A 7962-nucleotide genomic window follows, 5' to 3' on the forward strand; every position below is an offset into this window, starting at 1 on the left:
CCAGGCAGGAGGTACCCTGTGGACATGTCTCAGATTTATGAGGTTGTGTGGGCTTTTACATGTTAATATGTCACTATCAAGTCCATGTAACTTGTCACACGTGTGTCATGATGTCTTAATTTAGAAAATAGTGCCCAGAAAGCCCTTTGTCATCACTGTCTCCCTCTGGGTTTTAGATGCCAATGTTTGACCTGCATCCTTATTTGTTAGCTTTCTCTCTCTGGCTCACTATATCTTGCTTGCTGTCACCTGTGTGTGCATTCATACTCCCCTGACCCCCCAAGACAACCTTCCCTGAACCCACTCCATTATATCCTAGTCTATCAGCTCCCTTCCAAATTCCTTTCTTAGTCCATCCATCACTTCAAGCACTCTATTACCCCTGCATTCATACTCCCCTGACCCCCCAACACAACCTTCCCTGAACCCACTCCGTTGTATCCTAGTCTATCAGCTCCCTTCCAAATTCTTAGTCCATCCATCACTTCAAGCACTCTATTACCCTCAACTCAATTCTTGCCCAGTTGTCCTTACATATATGTGATAAACTTTGGATCAATCCTATCGTTCACTTTCTCCTTCCCACCACCAGCCTCGTCTGGACTGCCACAGGCAATCATAAAACCATGAGGCATGAAGCCACTACAAACTTCTCTGCTCCACACACATCACAACCCCTCCCCAGCACAAGCATATCTTCCCAAATCTTTCAACAGTGGCTTCTCACATTTTCCTTCCGAAATGAACTGGACATTATTGATGGACTTCCCAGCATCCATTCCCCATTTTTCCTCCCGAAGGCCCTCAGGTTTTCCTTTGAGGAAGTGCCCCTCCCCCATTCTCAAGGATGTAGTTTGGGTGGGTTAGGCCTCATTCCCACCTTCGGGGGTGGGGCCAGATGAGCTTCAGCTAATCAGCATTTCTGTTCTTCTAGTCATAATGATTGGTTCCACACAAATAAACACACCATCCAATTTGAGCCAATGAGACAATTGTAGGGGCTTCTGGGAAATACCAGTAAGACTTCTCTCTTCTGCAGGATCCCCAGAGGAGACCTTCTCCCTCTGGGTGTTGCAGTGTGGGTATGGTATCTATAGCTGCTGAAACATGAGGGGCAGGGTGAACAAGAGAATCACAGGAGCTAGATGGAATCCTGAGCCTCTGGGCCTAACCATGCCCAGGTTCAGGCCTGCCTTTAGACTGACTGTCAAGTTACATCGGACAGTAAATGTCCTGGTTGCTTCTTTTAAAGCCAGTTTGTATTGAGCTTTCCATTCCATAACTCACACTTCATTTCAAAATCTACCTGTTCCATCAAATCCCTCATTTTACTCCACTCCCAGCAAATGATCTTGCCTCTGGTTCAAAGAGGAGACAGAGGTCAACTAACGCCATCAACTTATTTCCCTGGCACCTGTTTCTGAATGGGAACCTATCTCCTGCCTTCCTTCTAGTCTTTCTCCTCCACCTTCTCAGAAACTCAGTTTCTCCCGTGTCATTGTCTTCTCTCCACGAATCCTTTTCATGCACCTTTCATTTTGGTTCAAGAGCTTTCCAATGTAAAAATAGCCATAACCTTTCATAACTCACCTCCTCATGTTCCTGCCTCTCTTCTATTCTTCTCTGATACATTTCTTGGGGTGGGAGTGAATGTGCTATCACAAAGAATTCAGTTGGGGTCCTGGCCGGTTTGGCTCAGTGGATAGAGTGTTGGCCTGTGAACTGAAGAGTCCCGGGTTCGATTCTAGTCAAGGTCACATGCCTAGGTTGTGGGCTCGATCCCCAGTGGGGGACTTGCAGGAAGCAGCCGATCCATGATTCTCTCTCATCATGGATGTTTCTATCTCTCTCTCTCCCACTTCCTTCCTCTCTGAAATCAATACAAATATTAAGTTTCAACTGCTAATAGATTATTGCTAGTAAATAGATACGGAATTTAATACTGCACATTTAGTTATTGTCTAAAACTTCAGTCTTTCCTAATTTCCAAACATGCTTAATGAGGATCCATGGAGCATTCAAGAGGTTCCACCCAGTAGAGATGTTTACATACAAGCCCGGGGAGGGGTGCTCAACACAGAAGCCTGGGCAAGAGACATAGATTGGGGCATCACTGGCATTTGGTAAATGGAAGCCACTGAAATTGGTGGGACCTCCCAGCAAGTGTGAGGAATGAGAATAGAAGAAGGCTAAGATGGAGCTTTGGGGGATGTGGATGCTTACGGGGAAGTGGTAAAAAAGGGCATGTTTGAAGGAGACCCTGATAGAAAGCTCAGTGATAAGAGGGAAATAGGACAGAGATCCATCCCAGAAGCCAAGGGAGTGTGCTCCCAGGAGAGAATGGTCAGTCAACTGCTACTGAGTGTTCAGTATGATAGGACAGAATAGCTGGAGTTTCAAAGTGGCAGGGACAGAGGCCAGCTTTCAGTGGGGTGGGAGAGTAAGTGAGAGCTAAGTAGGAGGAGGAGAAAGCAACTATGGATGACTTTGTTTTACTTTCCAACTATCTTAGTTTAGATTGCTCCAAAAACAGACGCTGGATGAGTACCTGGATGCAGGTAGTCTGTTCAGGAGGTGAACCTTGGAAGTACAAGTAAAGTAGGGTAAGGGGGACAGGAGTAGGGAGAAGTGTCGATGTTATTTTAATGCTCTGCTCTTTGACCCTTAGTGTCAGAAGGGGGGGGGGGACAGGGTCAACCCCTTGTTAGGTCATACGACCACATTATTCCTCTCTGTGACTGAGCTCTCTACATATTTTATTTTATTTTTTCAATCAGACATCTTTTTAAAAAATGTATTTTTTATTGATTACAGAAAGGAAAGGAGAGGGAGAGAGAGAGAGAAACATCAATGATGAGAGAGAATCATTAATTGGCTGCCATCTGCACGACACCTACTGGGGATTGAGCCCACATCCCTGACATGTGCCCTTGACCAGAATCGAACCTGGGATCCTTCAGTCCATAGCCCAACACTCTATCCACTGAGCCAAACCGGCTAGGGCTGTACACTCTATTTTAAAATAGAGAACCTGATGACTTGACCTTTCTTTTCATGCATGCATCTGTACCATCATTGTTCCTCAGCATTTACTGATCATGCACCATGTGTTAGAGGCAATGAACCTTAGACCCAGCCAAGACATGGCTGGCTGCAGGACTGTGACAGCACAGTCTGGAAGCAAATATGGAAGTAAGATGAACTGGCCCTCTCCACTCTCACCTCTTTCTCAAAAGGTCAAGGGAAGAAGCAAATGAGGGTGTGACTGGGGAAAGAATAAAGCAGAGAGGGCTGGAAGAGGCTGGCAGTGCTTAAAGCTGAGCTAAAGCTTGGTTGAGTTGTGAGTCCCGTGAACAATCTCTACGTGTACCGTTAGGTCTCCCTTCTATGGTATTGTAGAGGCAGAATTGTGAGGGCACATACACGCCTTCTGAATACACATTGAATGCACAGAGCCAGGTGACTTAGGGTAGACTCCCAGGAAGAGTGATACCTGTGGTGCCCATGGGAAGGGAGCTAAACAACTGGACGCCTGTGATCTTGGTTCTGCCCTGATGACCTCACCTTTTATATCTTTGCCTGATCACCAGCCCCCCCTCACACATTTCTTGGGGTCTGTCTTGTGTCTAAAAAAAAAAAAAAAAAGAAGGCCACATAAGTAGCCACACATGGGAAAGCAGCATGCATGTGTACGACTCTGGGAAAGTTTCAAATGCTGGGGAAGGGAAAACGGGAATCACAAGCATTTAGGAGGAGTCAACTGTGCACTTGTCTTGGAAATGGAGTGGAAGATTATGACAGGTCTGTGGTTAGAGTTGGAGATAAACATTTTTCTTTTGATCAAACTCTCACACCCATGACTCAGATGGTACCGCTCACTGCTCAAGGGCACACTCCTCTCCTTCTTTCACCCCCCAGCAGAAGCCCTCTTCCTGTTCACCTATGAAATTATTATCCTTATTGGTCTTTAATAAATAAGTGGTTTTTAAATGATACTGGTTTCATAGTAATTATCTATTAAATTACTATTTGAAAGTAACATTTAAATTGATTTAACTCTTAGGCACAAATTGTTTCGATTGTTATCACTTTTTAATTGATCTTGGCTTTTGTACCAATCAATAGCTTGTCAGGACCCAAAGGGTACACTCAAATTGGGAGAGTCCAATAAAGTGATATTTATAAAGATGTTGGCTAGGTGTCAGGAAACCCAGGGGCGGGGGTGGGAGGTAGGAGGGGCTGGTAACTGAACTGCGTCCAGCATGGCCAATGGTGAACCTGAGGAGGGGCAGTGAAGGATTAAACAAAACAGATAAGAGAATATAGTTGCTCCTGGATGAGGACACAGTGACCCCGCCTGTAAGCCGAATCTTTATTTTATAGTCAGATCACACAAAGCAAAACAAGGGAGTGATCAAGATATTTACAATGTTCTTACGAATTTCAAATCTGCTTCTTTCCTGTTATTGCAATTCTCTGAACTCTATCAAGCTTTGTTTTGGCAGCACTTGCTGTACCTCCTGCAGCCCACATCCCTCAGCTACCTAGGACTACAAGGTCAGACTATAAGGTCAAGCTTACATACAACCATAGCCTTTGGCTATAATTGTTTTGGGAGGGCTCTGCCCTCCAAGCTGGGACTTGTATGTGGCTTTGCCACAAGAGGACCGTGCCCTCTCGTCAGTCTGAGGCTTGATCCTGTGCAAACGCTGTAGCCACTCTCCACAGGTAACCACCCCTAGGCCTGAAGGAGCAAGGACAGGGGAACAGATCATAGACACCAGGCAGGAGAGAGCCACTTGGGAAGGAGTGCCTTGACAGAAGCTGTGGCTGTCATTGGAGGACATGACCATCCTGGGGTGGCCACTCAGGAAGGAGCTGAGTGAGGGATGAGCACCTGGACGCCTTCTCCCCCTCTGATCTCCTGCCAGGGATCCCCACTGGACAAACCCAGTCAGAAGGCAGAAGATGAGGGTTGTCCCTCCACATCTCCCTTCCAGAGAAGAAGTCTGGAGGTGGAAACAGAAAATATCCTCATTCCAGAAAGCAAAAACCTGATTTCTCTTTTAGAGCCGGTGTTTCATAGCGCATGGACTGCCCAGTTTACCAAACCTAAAGGGAAATAAAAAATCTCTTTCATCTTGACCTGGGGAAGGGATGGAGCTCTAGAACACCATCCTCTTTCCTGAAGAGGTGATCAGAATCAAAAGGGGGGAGTGTGGACTCTTCTCTCCGATGAATGTTTAAATTTATTTTGATTGCCCTGGGCCCAATTCTGCATATCCACAATCCTTTATCTGTAACTCCAAATTCCAATGTACTTCTGAAACTGGGTTTCTACATACTTCATTGATCAGCAAAACATGACCTATTGACATGAACGATTTATAACCATTATCTATCCCACTTAGTGTGAATATATTTGTTTTCTTGCAGAAAAATTGCTGATTATCAAAGACTTCCATAAACCCTGCATTATGTAAAATTACATATATATATGTGTGTGTATATATATATATATATTTTCTTTTACACACACATACAATGTATATAAGTTCATGGCTTTTCCAAATTCCAAGACATTTCTAAATTCTAAAATCTATTTAGCTCCTGTGTCTTTAGATAAGAGATTTTAGACTTGTGTTCTCATTCACACATCCATAACATTCTTTAGGGAAGAATAGGGTGTGTTTTGTTTTTTATTTATAATTAACTAGAGGCCCGATGCATGAAATTCGTGCAAGAGTAGGCCTTCCTTCCCCTGGTTGCCGGCACTGGCTTCCCTCTGGCACCCAAGACCCAGGCTTCCCTTGCAGCCCTGTCTTCATCTGGTCTAATTAGCATATTACCCTTTTATTATTATAGATAGACTTTCTTTACAAATACAATTTGACTTTGATATAAAATATAAAGTTTTTTTTAAGTTAAAATTACATTTTTTTTAGTATCTCTCTGCCCCTTTGGAATAGTATGTAAGATTATGAAAGATAATAGATTATAGAACAGATAATAGATTATAGAACAGAATTAAAGCAGGAAAGGAGAGACCTTAAGGCAGTGGTTCTCAACCTGTGGGTCGCAACCCCTTTGGGGGTCGAATGACCCTTTCACAGGGGTCGCCTAAGACCATCGGAAAACACATATATAATTACATATTGTTTTTGTGATTAATCCTTATGCTTTAATTATGTTCAATTTGTAACAATGAAAATACATTCTGCATATCAGATATTTACATTACAATTCATAACAGTAGCAAAATTACAGTTATAAAGTAGCAATGAAAATAATTTTATGGTTGGGGGTCACCACAACATGAGGAACTGTATTAAAGGGTCTCGGCATTAGGAAGGTTGAGAACCACTGTCTTAAGGGATACTCAAGGAGAATTTACTGAAAAGATTATTTGAGGGCTGTGGTCAGGGTCAAGGACAATGGTTATGAAAATGGATTTTAAAGCCAGACTTTCTGGGTTTAAATCCCAGTTTCACCACTTACTAGCTATGTGTTCTTCTCTAATTACTTAACTTCTTTGTGCCTTATTTTATATTTGAATAATACAGTAAAATGCTATTTAATTGATTTTTCACAACCACCCTCCTATGAAGTAGCTAAGACAGGCAAGTATCCCTTTGACCTATGAGGAAACCAGAGAAGTTAATATATTTGGATAGGGAATGAACTTGTGGCAAGTGAGGCCTGGCTGTCAGATCCCTCTGCTGCCAAGATTGGGCTCTTTCCAATTCACTATCTGCCTCATTTAAAGAGGCTTGCCCCGCCCTGACTGCTCCAGGAGGGAGGCAGGTCATATGGTGTTCTTGGCACAGCCACTTCTCAAACAAGCAGGAGGAGCTTCTGGGGTGTTTCCAGAAATGTCAACCTTTGGTATTCCTTGTTTCATATCTCCACCCCCGTAACTACCCCAGCTTGATTTAACAAACAACAACCACATGATCCACACAGTGTAATTTTATTTTGCCTGCAGAGGAATCAGGGATGAATAAGTGGACTTGATTGTCTTAGAAGAATTACATGCTATTTTCCATGCAAAGGAAGAACCGAAAGTGAGTTGTTTTTTCCCCTGAATGTGTGGGTTTTAACCTGCTACACTGCAACTCTGCAGGTAGGCGTAAAATAAAGTCACATGTCATATCATCTCTTGCCTCCCGAGGCCTGGTGGGAAGTGAAGCAGAGTCAGAGGGGTCCTAGAGGCAAGTTACCAGAGTCAGAGTGTATAGCCTTAGCCAGTTTGGCTCAGTGGATAGGGTGTTGGGCCTCTCTCATCCTGACCACTGCTTCCCGGCCATGGATGCCTGAGGGCAAGGGGGTCCATGGAATCAGCCTCTCAGAGCACAGAGCAAAGCAAAGACAGGAGGAACACGATCCCAGGGAAGGGTGGGCAAATCACCCCGGAATTCCACCAATACACACAGCAAAGGCATCTCTTTCCTGTAATGGGGATAGGTAATATCTTTAAAGAAATAGCAGTTCACAGGAGGAATTCACACACTGCATTAATGTAACCATGCAGAAACTTCATTTCTTTAATTTGACCTTTTCTCCTTTCTTTCCTTCTGATTCAAACTGGCCTCTTCAAGTACTCTGACTTACCTGCCTCCTTCTCCCCTACACGTCTACTCTCTTAATCATTAAATCCCTGGGACAATGAGGCCCTGGTCAACATTAAACAAACTTAGGAACAAAGCCTCAGGTCTACTGACCACAGAGACAGAGTTTTCAGTAAACTAAAAAAAAAAAAAAAAAAAAAAAAAATCCAGGCCTCAGTTGCGTTTCAACTCCAGACCCAGGAAAGCAGAACAAACCAGATGAAGTGACGCCATGGCTGACATCAGGACAAGATGCAGTGATCAACTACCCGCTATCTTAGCGCTGGCCAATCAGCACCCTAGTGCGGATCAATCAGTATAGACCAAGACCCTAACTCATTTAGTCACCATAGTT

The sequence above is a fragment of the Myotis brandtii genome, unplaced genomic scaffold (genome assembly GCF_000412655.1).
Source record: "Myotis brandtii unplaced genomic scaffold, ASM41265v1 scaffold924, whole genome shotgun sequence".
Classification (NCBI taxonomy): Eukaryota; Metazoa; Chordata; class Mammalia; order Chiroptera; family Vespertilionidae; genus Myotis; species Myotis brandtii.